General features: G+C 41.8%; 1 protein-coding gene and 1 non-coding gene across 4 annotated transcripts in view; one reads left to right on the top strand and one right to left on the bottom strand.

Annotated features, from left to right (window-relative positions):
- IL1R1 (interleukin 1 receptor type 1) overlaps positions 1-15,149 on the top strand; it is an 86,209-nt gene that overhangs the window by 1,635 nt on the left and 69,425 nt on the right. The gene's annotated exons all lie outside the window — the stretch shown is intronic.
- Positions 2,044-2,129, bottom strand: LOC112062377 (small nucleolar RNA SNORD86). The gene has a single exon (XR_002890693.1). It is a non-coding gene; the product is annotated as a small nucleolar RNA SNORD86 (small nucleolar RNA).

A 15,149-nucleotide genomic window follows, 5' to 3' on the forward strand; every position in this document is an offset into this window, starting at 1 on the left:
TTTCTTTTTATGGCTGAGTAATATTCCATTGTATATATGTGCCACATCTTCTTTATCCATTCATCTGTTGATGGGCACTTAGGTTGCTTCCATGTCCTGGCTATTGTAAATAGAGCTGCAACGAACATTGTGGTACATGACTCTTTCTGAATTATGGTTTTCTCAGGGCATATGTCCAGTAGTGGGATTGCTGGGTTATATGATAGTTCTATTTTTAGTTTTTGAAGGAACCTCCATACTGTTCTCCATAGTGGCTGTATCAATTTACATTCCCACCAACAGTGCAAGGGGGTTCCCTTTTCTCCACACCCTCTCCACCATTTATTGTTTGTAGATTTTTTGATGATGGCCATTCTGACTGGTGTGAGGTGATACCTCACTGTATTTTTGATTTGCATTTCTCTAATGATTAGTGATGCTCCTTTATCAAAAATAAGGTGACCATATGTGCATGGGTTTATCTCTGGGCTTTCTATACTGTTCCATTGATCTATATTTCTGTTTTTGTTCCAGTACCATACTGTCTTGATTAGTGTAGCTTTGTAGTATAGTCTGAAGTCCGGAAGCCTGATTCCTCCAGCTCCATTTTTCTTTCTCAAGATTGCTTTGGCTCTTTGGGGTCTTTTGTATTTCCATACAAATTGTAAATTTTTTGTTCTAGTTCTGTGAAAAATGCCTTTGGTAGTTTGATGGGGATTGCATTGAATCTGTAGATTGCTTTGGGTAGTAGAGTCATTTTCACAATGTTGATTCTTCCAATCCAAGAACATGGTATATCTCTCCATCTGTTTGTATCATCTTTAATTTCTTTCATCACTGTCTTATAGTTTTCTGCATACAGGTCTTTTGTCTCCTTGGGTAGGTTTACTCCTAAGTATTTCCTTAATTTCTCTTTCAGATTTTTCATCATTAGTGTATAGGAATGCAGGAGATTTCTGTGCATTAATTTCGTATCCTGCTACTTTACCAAATTCATTGATTAGCTCTAGTAGTTTTCTGGTAGCATCTTTAGCATTCTCTATGTGTAGTATCATGTCATCTGCAAACAGTGGCAGCTTTAATTCTTCTCTTCCGATTTGGATTCCTTTTATTTCTTTTTCTTCTCTGATTGCTGTGGCTAAATCTTCCAAAACTAGGTTGAATAATAGTGATGAGAGTGGACAACCTTGTCTTATTCCTGATCTTAGAGGGAATGGTTTCAGTTTTTCACCACTGAGAACGATGTTGGCTGTGGGTTTGTCATATATGGCCTTTATCATGTTGAGGTAAGTTCCTTGTACGCCTACTTTCTGGAGGGTTTTTATCATAAATGGGTGTTGAATTTTGTTGAAAGCTTAAACCATTAGCCAGGCTCATCAAGAAAAAAAGGGAGTAGACTCAAATCAATAGAATTAGAAATGAAAAAGGAGAAGTAACAACTGACACTGCAGAAATACAAAGGATCATGAGAGATTACTACAAGCAACTATATGCCAGTAAAATGGACAGCCTGGAAGAAATGAACAAATTCTTAGAAAAGAACAACCGTTCGAGACTGAACCAGGAAGAAATAGAAAATATAAACAGACCACACAGGCGAATTCTATCAAACATTTAGAGAAGAGCTAACACCTATCCTTCTCAAACTCTTCCAAAAGATAGCAGAGGGAGGAACACTCCCAAACTCATTCTATGAGGCCACCATCACCCTGATACCAAAACCAGACAAAGACGTCACAAAGAAAGAAAACTACAGGCCAATATCACTGATGAACACAGATGCAAAAATCCTCAACAAAATACTAGCAAACAGAAGCCAACAGCACATTAAAAGGTTCATACACCATGATCAAGAGGGGTTTTTCCCCAGGGATGCAAGGATTCTTCAATATATGCAAATCAATCACTGTGATACACCATAGTAACAAACTGAAGGAGAAAAACCATATGATCATCTCAATAGATACAATGTACTCTTAAAAGCTTGAGCATGGTTGTTGTTGTTGCCGTTTGTTTTTATTTTTACTGGGCTCTGGAAACCTGGTCCCTTTGCTGGGCCTAGGGAATCACTCAGACACTGGGACTGGCCATCACCCCCAGAGCAGAGGCCTTTGTAGCTCAGGGAGCTCTGGTAAGCCATCACTGTTTTGAGCATGCTTTTTCAGAGGCTTTGAAAATGTTACATCTGGAGTTGCAAGGAGGACGGTAGGCTCTCAGGGTTTGGTCAACATTGCCTTGTATTTCTTATTGGACACCCTTGACCTCTATATGTCCTATAATAATGTTGTTGTGTGAAAGAATAAGAAAATGGGGCAGAATCTCAGATATTAAAGAAAGGAAGGAAGAAAACAAAAATGAGGTTAACCATTCAATTCAATTCAACTTAAAACTTCCTCTTGCTCTTATGCCAAATGTGAGTTTGCACTGTGGGTGTTAGGGTGTGAAGGGCTGGATGGTGAGAAGGACATTTCAGAAGGTGTAGAGAGTGACTAGCTGGTTTGGTGAATCACCATGTCCACCCACAGGTGACTGGAGGCCACCATGTGTGTGCTGGGGGCCGGGGGGAAATCTGTGCTCACTGGAAACGTGTGGATAGTTGGGGAAAGGGAGGAGACATACCATCTGGAAGGAATAGGGACACTTCTCGAGATGAATTTGATCTTCCTAAGAGTGGTGATGAATTTTATTTTATTTTAATTTATTTATTTAAAAATGTATTTTTCAGAGTTTCTTCAACATTTATTCCAATTTGCTTTATAGTATTATACTTCTAATAGTTTTTCACAGTTATTTAAATTTAAAAGTTAACTTATAAATTAGTGCATTTTATTTTTAAAAAAAATTTTTATTGGAGTATAGTGGATTTAATGTGTTAGTTTCAGGTGTACAGCAGAGTGAATCAGTTATACATATATCCACTCTCTTTTAGATTCTTTTCCTATATAGGTTATCACAGAGTGTTGAGTAGAGTTCCCTGTGCTATACGGTAGGTTCTTATTATCTATTTTATATATAGTAGTGTGTATATGTCATTCCCAATCTCCCAACTTATTCCTCTCCCCTCCTTCCCCCCAGTAACCATAAGTTTGTTCTCTACATCTGTGTCTCTATTTCTACTTTGTAAATAAGTTCATTTGTAACCATTTTTTAGATTACACATATAAGTGATATCATATGATAAAATTGTATTTTTTAATTGAAGTATTGTTGATTTAGAATGTTTCAGGTGTACAGCAAAGTGGTTCAGTTATGCACATATATCTATTCTTTTTAAGATTCTTTTCCATTATTGGTTATTACAAGATATCCAGTATAGTTCTCTGTGCTATACAGTAGGACCTTGTTGATTATCTGTTTTATATATAGTAGTGTGTATCTGTTAATCCCCAATTCCCAGTTTATCTCTCCCCCCACTTTCCCCTTTGGTAACGGTAAGGTTTTTTTCTATTTAAGTCTATTTCTGTTTTGTAAATAAGTTCATTTGTATCTTTTTTTTAAGATTCCACGTATAAGTGATATCATGATATTTGTGTTTCTCTGTCTGACTTCACAGAGTATGATAATCTCTAGGTCCATCCATGTTGCTGCAAATGGCATTATTTCATTCTTTTCTTATGGCTGAGTAATATTCCATTGTATAAATATACCACACCTTCTTTATCCATTCATCTGTTGACAAGTAGTGATGAATTCTAAAAGATGCTTATGGCCTGTCTCTAAACATTCAGTTGTTTTTTAAAAAAAATTTATTTTATTTATTTATTATTTTTGGCTGCATTGGGTCTTCGTTGCTGTGCACAGGCTTTCCCTAGTTGCGGCGAGTGGGGGCTACTCTTTGGTGCACTGAGCGGACTTCTCATCGCAGTGGCTTTTGTTGTGGACCATGGGCTCTAGGCGCGTGGGCTTCAGTAGTTGTGGTGCGTGGGCTTCAGTAGTTGTGGCGTGTGGGCTTCAGTAGTTGTGGCTCGAGGGCTCTAGAGCACAGGCTCAGCAGTTGTGGCGCACGGGCTTAGTTGCTCCGCGGCACGTGGGATCCTCCTGGACCAGGGCTCGAACCCGTGTCCCCTGCATTGGCAGGCGGACTCCCAACCACTGCGCCACCAGGGAAGTCCCAACATTCAGTTTTTAATCTTTAACCTACAAACCCTTTTGGGCACTGTTAACTTGCTGAGGAGAGAAACTCCACAGGCGAGGTCACGGAGTGGCTATGATTCACTTCTAAAATATAGCCTTTATAAACGTACACAGACAGCACATGCTCATGGTCAAAAATAAAATTAAAAAAGAATACATAGAGATAAATAAAAAAGGTGAAACATAAAAACCTAACATTGTGAGATAAATACTGTTAGTATTTTGGTGGGTATGGTTTTCTCTGAACACATTTACGTTTTTGAAAAAACATGCTTGTACTGTACATGATGTTTTATCACCTGCTTTTCCCTTTCAGCAATATGCTGTGAGCGTTTTGCCATGCTAATGTAGTTCTTCCTACAAAAGCTTTTTAATCACATTACACAGATGATTTGTTAAATCATGTTGGTATGTTTGATTTTTTTCTTTTCTATTATTAACATTCCCCAAACTAACATTCCTATAGGGAAACCTGCACATCTCTTCCTGATTATTTCCTTGGAATAAATTCCCAGAGGTCAAAGGGCACGAGCATATTTGAAGCTCTTGCTTCTGTTACTAAATTTTTCTAGGAAAGTACTAGTCATGTATACTCCCTCCAGCACTGTATGGACACCCTTTTCTCACACTTTCACCAGCATTGGGTTTTTCACCTTTTTTTTTTTCTAAAGTGTACTAATCTGATAACTGGCCAAGAGTATTTTGTTGTCTTAATTTGCTTCAAGGACACTTTTTGTGAAACCTTCTGGCTTCCCATTCTGCCCCTTTGGGTTCAGCTTCTTATCTTTTTTTGGTTATATTATCAAACCAATCCTCTCTCACAGTAACTTTTGCCAACCTAATTTCTGAGGCCTTTGACCTCGTTTGACGTCTCTCAGCAAGTCCGCCCAGAGTGTGTGGGAGTCGATGCTTTTGCTCTGACTTTTTATTGACCGTTTGAACAACTGAGGGCAAACCTCAGTCTTTATGATTTTATCTCCTTTTCTCTCTACAATTTAGAGGTAAGGACTGACTTTCCACTCCACCACATGATCCTACTGGGAGGAGAAAGAGAAAAGCTAGAGGAATGTTCTTTAAATAGAAAGAAAGTAAAAATACCAAATGGTACAATTACTAGTGTTAATATGAAGTTTACTTATAGCCTCACCTTATAGAGTACCTAGTTTGGGGAGAGCTGGGTGCTGACATTTTGACCATGTCTTCTAATTCTAAACTTGGAAAGTTGTGCGTGTTGCATGTTTCTTGGTTCCTAGATTCAGTAGCACATGGACAAACTTTAGATTAAAAACAGGTTTTATTTTGTTGCTTATGTATCTCATTTGCACATGGGATAATATGCCATTCTTCTCATATTGCATTTTCACCAGCCACCTGCTTTACTCTGACCCCCAGTGAGAGCTTCTGAAAGGTAGGGGCTGGTTTTATGTGTTTCTCTCTCTCCTGGGCCTGGTTTGGGGTCTGACACCCTGTGAGGGCTTGATGACTGTTTCTCGAATGAGTCAGTGGAAGGGAGCTAGGAATGTTTTTACCCAACTCTGCAGGGAGATGAATATCCCCAAAAGGAATTACAGCGGATTTAAAAATAGAGCTTTATCTGGGGCGTATTGATTGTTTTCTTGGTTTAGTTTAGTGTGGGTTGGTTTCTTTTTCTACCGAGAAAGACTTGAAAGCTCTTAATGGATGATAAGCAAATGAATACAAACCCAGGGTAGAATCGGGAAAACGGAGAGCGCAGCTTTTGTAAGTTCAGGTCCCATGGACTTGGCATGTATGGAAAGCTTTGCAGGAGGTACAGAGTTTCACTCTGACCCTCAGCTCAGTGGTCGGTTGTTAAAATTGGGATCAAATGAACATTTAGCAATGGTTTGAACCTGGTATTGAATAAGTAATGATGATGGCAAATAACCAGTAGAGCCTTATCTACATGTGAGACCTGGTTCTAAGTGCCCTGTGTACGAGGTAGTCTTTATTATTATCTTACTTTGCAGACTAAGAAACGTAAGTGCAGGGACGTGATTTGCCTAAAGTCACATCAGTACTTAGTGCACGACTGGGATTCATGACACGGTCTCATTCTGGGGAGAATAAATGAGTAAAAGCACATAGTTTGTGTGCTTTTGAATAGATAACGCACAGTTTAAAAGGCTTTAAAAAGGTTATTCAGCGAAGTCTTTCCCTCTTTCTCACCAATAGGTTGACAGTTAATAGTTTCTTCCACCTCTTTGACACTGTATTAGGGTTCTCTCTCTGGAGAACCAATAGGAGATTGATATATATGTAGATATGTAGGTATCGATATAGCTATATCAATCTCCTCTTGGTTATATATGTGTCTGTCTGTCTATATGTACCTGTCTAGGAATAGACTTATTATAAGGTGTGGATTGGCTTATGCCATCATGGAGGCTTGAGAAGTCCCAGGATCTGCCATCTACAAGCTGTAGACCGAGGAAAGCAGATGGTGTAGTTAGAAGGCTGAGAGTTAGAGAGCAATGGTGTAGACACCTGTCTAGTCTGAAGGCCTAAGAACCAGGAGTGCCAAGGGCAGGAGAAGGTCGACATCCTCACTCAAGTTGTCAGGCCGAGTTAATTCAACCTTCCTCTGCCTTTTTGCTCTATTTAGGCCTCCAAAGGATTGGATGGAGCCCATCCACACTGGGGAGGGCCATTTGCTTTACTCAGTTCACCAATTCAGGTGCTAATCTCTTCCAGAAACACCCTCACGCACATCCCATAGTCCAGTCCAGTTGACACATAAAATTAATCATCACACATGCCAATGATATACACTCATCTGTACCTGGTTCCAAATCTGCATCTAACGAGCTGCTTTTTAACCTTTTGCTGACTAATAAGTTGTTTGCAGTCTTTTGCTGTTACCACCAATGTTGCAATGAATAACAAACACCCATGCCTGTGTCATTTTGCAGAAGTGCTAGCAAGCGTATTTGTTGGCTAAATTCCTAGAAGTGGCACTGCTGGGTCAGAGGCTTGTGTGCATTTGTGATTTGCCCACCCACCTCCCATCAGGTTATAACAGTTAACACCTCTGCCAGGAATGTTTGAGAAAATGTTTCTCCACACGTCTGCCGACACAGTATGCTAGCAAACTGTGTTTTGTTTTGTTTTGTTTTTTTAGCTTTGGTGATCTCATAGGGGGAAGAGGTTAACTCAGTGTGTTTTCGAATTTTTCATATATCATAGCTGAGGGGTTTTTTTTAGACTATTTTATTATTTTTTAAAATTTTTATTGGAATGTAGTTGATTTACAATGTTGTCTTAGTTTCAGGTGTACAGCAAAGCGAATCAGTTATACATATACGTATATCCACTCTTTTTTAGATTCTTTGCCCATATAGGACATTGCAGAGTATTGAGAAGAGTTCCCTGTGCTATAGGGTAGGTCCTTATTAGTTATCTATTTTATATATAGTAATATGTGTATGTCAAGCCCAATCTCCTAATTTATCCACTCCCCCTTATCTCCTGGTAACCATAAGTTTGTTTTCTACATCCATGACACTACTTCTGTTCTGTAAATAAGTTCATTTGTACTCTTTTTTATAAGATTCCACATATAAACGATATCATATGTTTGTCTTTCTGTGTCTGACTTACTTCACTCAGTATGACAATCTCTAGGTCCATCCACTTCACTACAAATAACTCAATTTTGTTTCTTTTTATGGCTGAGTAATATTCCATTGTATATACGTGCCACATCTTCTTTATCCATTCCTCTGTTGATGGACATTTAGGCTGCTTCCGTGTCCTGGCTATTGTAAATAGTGCTGCAGTGAACACTGGGGTGCGTGTATCTTTTTGAATTATGGTTTTCTCCTGGTATATGCCCAGGAGTGGGATTGCTGGGTCATATGGTAGTTCTATTTAGACTTTATTTTTTAAGAGCAGTTTTAAGTTTACAGAAAAATTGAGAGGAAGGTATGGAGATTTCCCATATACCCCCTGCCCCACACGTGTATAACCTGCTCCATTATCAGTATGCCCCCCTCCCCAGAGGGATACATTCGGTACAACTGATGAACCTACACTGACACATCATTATCACCCAAAGTCCATAGTTTACCTTAGGGTTCACTCTTGGTGTGGTACATTCTATGTGTTTAGACAAATATAGAATGACGTGTATGCATCATTATAGCATCACACAGAGCATTTTCACTGCCCAAAAAGTCCTCTGTGCTCCGCCTGTCCATCCATCCTCCCACCCGCCCCCTGGCAACTACCGATCTTTTTATTGTCTCTATAATTTCACCTCTTCAGAATGTCATATAATTGGAATCATACATTACGCAGCCTTTTCAGATTGGCTTCTTTCACTTAGCATTATGCATTGAAGGTTTCATCATGTCTTATCATGGCTTGATAGCTCATTTCTCTTTAGCACTGAATAATATTCCATTGTCTGGATGGACCAGTGGTGATTTATCCATTCCCCTACTGAATGGTATCTTGGTTGCTTCCAAGTTTTGACAGTTATTAATAAAGCTTCTATAAACGTCCATGTGCAGGTTTTGGTGTGGCTGTAAGTTTTCGACTCCTTTGGGTAAATACCAAGGAGAGTGATTGCAGGATCGTACTGTAAGAGTATGTTTAGTTTGGTGAGAAACTGTCAGACTGTCTTCCAAAGTGGCTGCACTGTTTTGCACCCCCTCCAGCAGTGCATGAGGGTCCCTGGTGCTTCACATCCTTGACAGCATCTGCCATCGGTGTTGTGGATTTTGGCCGCCGGTTCTGGTTTTGGTTTCTGGTTCCAGATGAGAACTCCGGCCTCGCAGACCACTGCGGGGGCCTGTTTGGTGCTGGGGAGTCCATGGGGCTGGGGCTTCTCTTATATCCTTCTCTGGAGGTGCAGGTAGGGTGTTCCTTCTATCTTTAGAGGTGAAGGATCAAGAGCTTTCCTCAAGGCCACGGGGTGGGCCAAGGGTGGAGCTGGGACTAGCCCCTGATTCTGAGCTCTCTGAGGATGCTCTCCAAGCATCCCCAAATAGAGCAAACTTCCTCAGCCTCATCGTTGGGGAAGGCCTGGAGGAGAGGCTCTCTCTCTGCCCCACATCCTCTTTCACTTTGGCCCCTCTGGTTCCATTATTATGGGGCTGCTTGGCTTCCGAGCCTGTAGCATTGGCAGGGCCCTGCAGAAGGGCTGGACCACACCCTCACGTGCCTGATGGTTAAGGCTCTAAGCCCAGAGGTGCTTCTATCTTGTGAAGAAACACAGGGGACCGAGGTCAAGTATTCTTGGTCGGGCTCTCAGGCCCCTGTCTAGGGCACCACTGGTCACTTGTGGCCAGAGCTGAGTGGGGAGTAGCGCACGCACGCGCGCGTGTGTAGGCGGTGTGTCTGGGTGAGGCTTCAGGACCTGCCGGCCCGGAAGACGTGTTCGGGGATGCAGGTTTCCATGGAGATAGGACCACCTGAGCCGGAAGTGGGACAGCTGTGAGATCGGTTAACCCCTCAGCTAGCTTTGCTTCCTGGTCCAGGGAGAAGAGGGCAGGGTTTGCTCCGGAGGAGAAGGGACTCCACAGATGAGTTCCAGATGCTCAACTCAGACAGAGGGGCCCCAAAATCCAACACAACTTGGGGTGGGGTTGGGACTTGCCCAGCGATAATGATAAGGAGGTAAAAGAGGCAGCCAGAGGAATACTTACAAGGCAGCCAGAGGAATACTTACAAGGCAGCCAGAGGAATACTTACAAGGCAAAGGAAAAGTCCCAAATCATATTTATAAAACTTGAACGGCATCTGTGCTAATTGTAATTAAAATAAATATTTTAGGATCCATAGATTTTTAGGCTCTTGGTTTTCCGATATCTGTGTTCAATCTGTTCATGACAAGGACTAAAATTTCAGTGAGAATATTAGCAAGTTTGATGTCTGAAGGCTTCAGACATTCTCCGAATCAATGAACAAATGAATGATGATGTTGCTATAGAACTAGGCGATGGCGTGATCGTGTCTTTTGTGGAGGTTTGCCTTTTTTATCATTTGAGGGGAAATTACTGGAAGTGGACACACTTATACATTATCCTCTTTTTTTCTGAAGATGCTGAACTTCTTGGCTGAGGTAAGCAGTGTTGGTTGTTTGGACTCTATCCACTCAGCCGCTTATGCCAACAATATATTCCAACATGGCTGCAAACCTAACACATTCCACAGCCGTGAGTATGACCCCAGAGGTTGATGTGGTTTCCCTCATTCAATTCCTGGACTTAGCGAGAGGGCAGAACTTGACTGGAAATCATGGGACAACTTTTCTCAGACCATTTATTACCTGGATTTCAATTGCTGGCTCTTTGACCTCCTCGCTCTGGGCGGACCTGCCGCCGTCCTGAATGAACCAGGCTCAGCTGTCATCTGGCTGCTCCTGGCGACGTCTGGGTGCTTTACAGACATTACCTGTGCTCTGTACACAGGTTTTACTGATTTCAATTTGTCCCAAAGGAAGATGGGGGGCAGAGCTAGCAGATTTAGGCAGGTACCATGTCCAGATGGTGGCAGATGAATGACAGAGTCAGGATTTGAACCTGGGTCGTCAGTTGGGCTCCCAAACCTCTTCACGTTTCATTGCGCTGATATGATAACGGGACCCAAAGAAGGGAAATGCTAGTCAATGCATAATTCTTTTTGAGGTGTATTTGGACTCATATTTGTATGAGTGCTGAAGCGTTCAGAGTTCGTTCACGTGAGGAACATAATTAAGGCTGCCTTCTACCATTTCTTATGGGAATTTATCATCCAAGCTGGCACTTGTTACCTGTAAGCTAGTTTTTAAAGAAGGCATTATGTACAAGGGTTATTTTCTAGCCTCTGAAATGGTCCCTAGATAATATTGAAGCTACAACCAATACAATACATATTATAAAGTAAAAATTCAAGTCTAATAGGAACTCAACAGATACTTCTCTGGAAGGGTTAAACATACCCTGCCTGAAACAGGTGGGAGAAACCTGGTTTCACAGATTGTATCATCTATCTGTTAATGCATAATCTGTACATCAATAAAAGAACAGATAACAAATGTTAATGGGTATGTGGAGAAAAGGGAACCTTTGTGCACTGTTGGTGGGAAAGTAAATTGGTGCAGCCACTTTGGAAAACAGTATGGAGGTTCCTCAAAAAATTAAAAATAGAGCTACCATATGATCCAGCAATTCCACTTCTGGATATTTATCCAAAGGAAATGAAATCAGTATCTTAAAGAGATACCTACACTTCCATGTTCATTGCAGCATTATTCATAATAGCCAAGATACGGAAATAATCTAAGTGTTTGTCAACAGATGAATGGATAAAGAAGACGTGGTACATACTGGACAGACAATAGAATGCCATTCAGCCATGAGAAAGGAAACCCTGCTTTTTGCAAGAACATGGAAGAAGCTTCAGGGTATTAAGCTAAGTGAGATAAGCCAGACAGAGGAAGACATATACTGTACGATACCACTTATATGTGGAATCAAAAAGAGCTGAACTCAGAGAAACAGAGAGTAGAGTGGCGTTTGCAGGGGCTGGGGAGTGAGGGAAATGGGGAGATGTTGGTCAAAAGGTACAAACTTGCAGTTATAAGAATAACAAGTTAGGGGATCTAATGTTCAGCATGGTGATTGTAGCTAATACATTGTATTACATACTTGAAAGTCACTAAGAGAGTAGATCTTAAATGTTCTCACCCCAAAAAAAGAAGTGGTAATTATGTGATGGGATGGAGGTGTTAGCTAACACGATGGTGGTCACATCTGACAGTATAAAAATGTATCAAATCAACACGTTGTACACCTTAAACTGACACAATGTTATATGTCGATTATATTTCAATTAAGCTGGGAAACAAACAAACAAAATAATAACCTGTTAAACAATGTGCAAAAAATCACAGCATTTCTTTCTTGGGGAGAAAATATATGATTCTAGTCAGGGGTGAAAGAATGGGTACTTTGACTTGTTGATTTAAAAAAATCTCATGTGATACTTGCCATGACAACCTCTTTTGAACAAGTTTCCCTCAGAGTTTAAGCACTTCTCTAGACTATCGCAGTGGTTTACTGAGCTGACTCATAGGGAGAAAGAGAGGTTACATTTTTGCTATTGTAATAATGTGGGAAATTACACCCCACATCACTCAGCACACTTGAAGATTTCTCATCAACCTCGAATTCTGAGATTTATTTAACTGCAAGATCAGAGTTCTAGATTTTCTTTCCCAGTTGAAATGTTTAAGAAATTTAGGTAATGTGCCATAGTACATAAAAACTAGGTTCATAGGAAAGTGAAAAATGCTGGGAGGGTGGTGGCGGAGGGGTGGTGGAGACAGACACTTCCTTTAGTCTGGAACTGATGTCTGGATCATGAATTGTCGTTCCAGGGAAACCTGCTGCGTGTGAATAAACCCCTGAGGTTGGACCCTCTTCCTCTGCCTGGCCCCTGTCGGCCCAGTCGGTGTAGAAAATGGTGTTGCCGCATTAGGGGACCCGCTCAGCTACGTACCAATAGAACCAACGTCTACTGACTATGGTCACCCTCTGTGATCGAGGCCAGCCTTTGTCCATCTTGGTCGCACGTTGGAATCACCTGGGGAGCCTTAAGAACTACCGGTACCTGGGCCCCACCCCCCAGACCTTCTGATGGCATAGGTCTGAGATGCAGCAGACCTGGGCAGAGAGATTTTTTAAAAACTCTCCGGGTGCAGGTGTTATAAGGTGGCCTGAGAATCACTGACCCGGAAAATAGACAGCCGTAATTTCCGTAATTCCCCCAGGTCGACAAGAAGCTGGCTAGAATGAGGCTGTCCTGAGTGATTGCCACATCCCTCTGCTGGGGGGATTTAGGTCCATTTCCCAGAAAACTTTGTTCCTGAACATGATCACAGGTTCTCTGTCCCGTCCGTGTGGTTTGAATTTTCTAAGGGGCAGTGGGTGTAAGTAGTGTAAATGGAGCCGCTTTCATTTATTCGGCAAAGATTTAAACAGCTGCTCTGCTCAAGCTGTGGTCAGTAAGGGAAGGAGCTTACCTTTCAGCATCTGATGAGTATCAGGGAGAGAAGATCTCGGCCGTACGGAGTCCGGGGTGCTGGTGCCACCAGGGACGGGGAGATGAAGCCAAGGGCTCAGAGGAGGTGGAGACAGTCACCCGTTTCCCCTGGTTGGAGGGGTGGGAAAACCCTAGAACACCCTCTGAAAGGAGCATACAGTATTGAGGATGGGCCTGGAAGGAGAAGGAGGAAGAAGGTTAACAGTCTGGGCAGAGGAAACGAGGGAACAATGGAGAAACTGGCAAGGAGACTGCTTTGTGATTTGACCTCAGCCAGGAAGCATGGAGTTCCCCAAGGCAAGGAGCGGAACTTGCCCGAAAGATGGAGTCAGGGAGGCAAGGCGGGTCTGGGAATGAGAGCCAGTGGTCTGGGCTTCATCCAGGGGAGTGGCAGCCCCGCAAGGGTGGGTTCTGACTGCCAAAGCCCAAGCAAAGGGCAAGGAGGGGCTGGCCTAGCACTGTTTATCCAGCTAATCTGGATGCTTTAGAAGAAAAGTCTGTGTTGGTCTAACCATCTCATTTGACAAAGTGGGAAAAACACCCACGTAGGTTCCACACGTCAGTTTTGTGTCCACATGGTGGGTGGGTTATTGCATGAGGGGCGTTCAGCCTTTTCCTGATTGCCGCCTTTTTCATCTCTCCTTTTCTCTAGCTTTGAGCACTACTTCCTTTATTCTTCCCCAGTCCTCCTTCTGAGGGGGAAATTGAAGAGCCTCCCACACATATAATCTCGTTGTCTCAAGCAGTGACAGTGAAACTCCGAGTATAAAAAGACTCTGTGGTCGTTAAGAGGCCTGATGGTTCACACGGTATTTACTTCATTCTTGGCCGCATTGACTCTTAAGTAAATATGGTAACTGCTTGTTTAAAAATTCTTTTCACAACACAATGATAATATGGAAAGGTCAGCCAGGTTTTGGCACAGATGGCCAACATGCTTCTGCCGGTGATGTTTCTGGATTAATTTTATTGCTTCTAGATGTTCTTCAATGCATTTTGAGAATTTTATTTATAAGAAAGTGCTGCTAGTGGTTCTGTCTAAAAGGGGAGAGGAGGGAGAGCGATGTCCCTATAATTGAGATCACTTTGTCTAAGTCTGATTTTGAATTATCTCAGAGATAGAGCAGATTGGTGGTTACCAGAGGCAGGGGGTGGGGAGGGGTGAAATGGGTGAAGGGGTCAAAATGTGCAAAGTTCCAGTTATAAAATAAATAAGTCCCAGGATGTAATATACAGCATGATAACCATAGTTAAGAATATTGCCTTGTATATTTGAAAGTTGCTAAGAGGTTCGATCTTGTAAGTTCTTATCACAGGAAAAGACATTTGTAACTGTGGGTGGTGATGGTTCTTCACTAGACTTACTGTGATCATTTCAAAGTATATACAAATATCCAATCATTATGTTGTACACCTGAAACTAACATGTCAATCATATTTCAGTTTAAGAAGTATATATTTGCATTGTGTTGGACACATTAGAGGATTCCTCCCCTCCCCTCCAGCCCGCGCGCGCGCGCACACACACACACACACACACACACACACACACACACTCACAAGGAGGATGTTTATGGTCCTGAAAACTCTCGGGTTCACTTTTTCTCCCATTGGCAGAAAAGGGTGAAATCACGTTAGCAGACTTCCTATGCTGGGTCCTAGTGTTTTCTGTATGACAAGGCTAACATTTTTCTAGATAAACTTTGCATGTCTATAGTTTCTCAGCTCTGCTTCTTACTGCTCTCACATTAATTCATAACCCCATTGCAATAAGTGTTTGACCTAGTTTGAAAGAATCTGGTCATAAAGGAGGAAGGAAAAAGTCACTTCTTAAAGGTAAGGCTTATTTATGTGTGAATCTTAGACGTGTGACATAGTCGGGAGATAAAATATTGAAAGGTCTTAGTTTCCAATGTTGGGCAGTGTTGTCTCATATCTGCACCTTTTCTCATCAAACCACAGGTCCAGTTTTGGACTGGGAAGGCATC

The sequence above is a fragment of the Physeter macrocephalus genome, chromosome 12 (genome assembly GCF_002837175.3).
Source record: "Physeter macrocephalus isolate SW-GA chromosome 12, ASM283717v5, whole genome shotgun sequence".
Taxonomy (NCBI): Eukaryota; Metazoa; Chordata; class Mammalia; order Artiodactyla; family Physeteridae; genus Physeter; species Physeter macrocephalus.